This window comes from Habropoda laboriosa, unplaced genomic scaffold (assembly GCF_001263275.1).
Source record: "Habropoda laboriosa isolate 0110345459 unplaced genomic scaffold, ASM126327v1 scaffold61, whole genome shotgun sequence".
Taxonomy (NCBI): Eukaryota; Metazoa; Arthropoda; class Insecta; order Hymenoptera; family Apidae; genus Habropoda; species Habropoda laboriosa.
In genome coordinates, this window is record NW_017100203.1 from 1,446,875 (window position 1) to 1,449,927 (window position 3,053).

Genomic DNA, 3,053 nt, shown 5'->3' on the forward strand with positions numbered 1-3,053 from the left:
CCGTTCTTTCACCCTACTCTAATTGAATTAGAGGCGGTATTTTCGGTATATCTTTTTCGATCGCTATTGGGGTGACTTTGTCCCTTCGTTGTCTTTGCTAAAGAAGTCTCCTGTTTTGACAATATCGAATGACTGGTAATGCGACACCGTCGTTGATATCGACGTAAACAAGTAGATACACCAAAAGAGATACCTGAAAGTTCTTCAGACTTTACTTTCTACGTGTGTCACTCTTTTTGCCTTCCTTTCGTGTTCTGTATTCATTCCCCCGGAGCTAGGAAGCAATTAGAAGAAAAAGATATTAAGTAGGTTTTTACCTATAACAGCGTTATCTTACCTCATTGATGTCGATTATGCTAATTTACCTTGGTAATTTATGAATTATTTATTAATTTTGTTTAACTTCGTTGTAGAATCAGCGAGGCAGCCGGGATACGCAACTTCTTTAAATTGTTTTCTTTTGTTTCCCATCAGCGTGAGTGTGCGTACAATATTTTACAGTTACTGTAACTACACAATAATTAGAAACCTACTTTTATCATATTACTCACACGCGATGACTCATTTCTGCCTTGATGGTAGCAGGTTAATCTTAACGATACACACATACCGTATATTAAGGATCTCAAATTTGCCGATCTACATGAAACGACATTATATTGATAAATGATTGACAATTACACGTTTCTAATTTGCATAACAAACATCTCTCTCTCTCTCTCTCTCTCTCTCTATTTTAACGTGAAATTTTATTCTTGTAACTTCGATTGATTAATTTTCGTGCAAGAACACGAGATACTTATCTCAGGAGCAGTTTCAGATAATAACGTAGAATTTTCTCTCCAAAGCTTTTACACTTTTAGTAAAAAAACAAAATCTGTGATTCCAGTTAAGATAGTACACCTACATTGCGGAGCATAACTATACCACCGCTACAATTTTCAAAAGTTTCGTCTTAAAAATATCAATGGTAATATAGTTACGCTCCATAGTGTATATCGAAGTTTTCATGAAACGACGATAGGCTGCCTACATGTTACGTTTGTAGTTTTCCAAGCGAGTAGAGTAGATTCATTGAAAGTCGTGATCTCGTACATTATTGAAACAGGTATATTTGTCGATACTGGGCGAAGATGGTTCAATCGGCGAGCAGAAAGTTCAATTTCTACGGAGAACTCGAAACGATAGGAAATCCATTTTTTCGTGCAGCATCTGAAAGATCGAAATAAAAGTGAATATCTCTCGAGTAGAAAGATTTTTGTCGACGATGAGAATGATCTATGCTTAAGATACACGATGAAAATTTCGAATAGAAATGGACAAGGTCAGCTCGGACAGCGGTACTATCTTCTGGGCGTCACGTAACAGGTTTTGAATTTCGCCCCAGTACACATGTAGACATTCGGCCACCCTTGCGTACCTGTAAGCGCGCGGCTACAACGTATAGCGAGTTCATGAAAGAGAAGAAAGAAGAATAGAATAGAAGAGAGAGCGAGCGAGAGAGAGTGAGTGTGTGTTAGTGAGTGAGTAGGAGAGAAGGGAGGGAGAGGGAGTCGACCGACACGACACAATGGCGGAGAGTTTCGGAGCAGGCTGGCAAAGCAGGCAACGTGAGTCAGCCTCGTGGTAGGGAGTACCGAGGTTAGTGCATTCCCCCTTAGTCCTTTACCGACACTACGCCGATCACGAGAGCGTTGTTTTCCTCCCGAGAAACCCGGGCCACCGGGCGAACTCGGCTCAGTGTCAGTGCAGCGATCGCGTCGAAGGTGGTAGGACGTGGAGAAGCGTGGTATAACATCTTTCTCTTCCTTTCTCTCGCTTCTCTCTTCTTTCTCTAACCTCAATCCACTCTTGTCGTACACTCTTCGTTCTTCTCCTATCTCTTTCCCACTGTTCTTCTCCTCCCCCACCCATCCCTCCTCCTCTCCTTCCCCCCCTGTTTACCGTCTCGTTCGTTTAACGTGAGATAAGAACGTCACGCATACGTATTTTATCCTTGTCCCGCCAGACGAAGCTAGTGTCGCGCACCCTCTTCATCTTTCTTCTCGTTGTTTTCTCTCTGTCGTCCTCCTATATGCAGAGAGCCGAGAGACGTGATTGGGGTAGACGTACTACCGTGGTCGTTGTGTTGCGCGTGATTTCCAATCGATACGCGAGATCGACTTTGTCTCACCTCACCTCACCTCGAAACTTTCCTATCGAGCTCTCGTCTCACGTTCGTTTGTTCCTTTTTGCGAGTGCGTCTCCACCATGCGTGCACTTCTACGGCCAGTTGTGTGCAGACGCTCTCCTACTTCTCCGTAATTCGTGGCGGCGGCGGCGGCGACGACGACGACGACGACGATGACGACTAAGTGCCTGTTGACTACTCGTTAGTCGCCCCTGGAATCTTCGTCGGGCACTGCTACGGAAGTGAGAGCCGGCTCAAAGCGCAATCGCTTTTCTCCGCTTTGAGAAAAGAAACGCGGTGATTTCTTGAATAGGTTATGTTGCGCGTGCCAACCTCCGCTTCTCGTTAGGACTCGCACACGTGAATCGCTCGAGTTGTGTATACATTTGTGTCGCGCTGTGTTTTTTAAGACGATTCCCTGTCAGCTTGAAGGTCGAGGTAATATTGAACGCCCAAGGCTTACGGACGTTTTCGTTCTTTGTGATTTTATTCCGATCCCGTTTATTGAATCATCTTCTGTTGTGTGTGCTGTAAAAGTGCGAATACCACGATGTGTGTCCAGTGTGAACTAGCGTATTGATTCTGTTTGCGCAATTATCAGCCGGTTTACTAAACTGTTAATGTATACGAGGTTCGTTGCCTTCTTAATTTCTCTGTGATGAAAACGTTTCTTCGAAATATCTTTTTATCACGTATCGCCGCGTCAACTAGTCTTTCACGAGCAAAGTTGTTACTGGAAAGGACGAATATACTTTTTTTTTTCTTTTAGTATCTTACTCTTAGTTATACAAAATATTGAATTGTGTATTTATATTATATTATTAGATTTTAAACTTTCAGCTAAACGATACCGAATAATTTTCTTTCTTTAACCTTGTCTTAA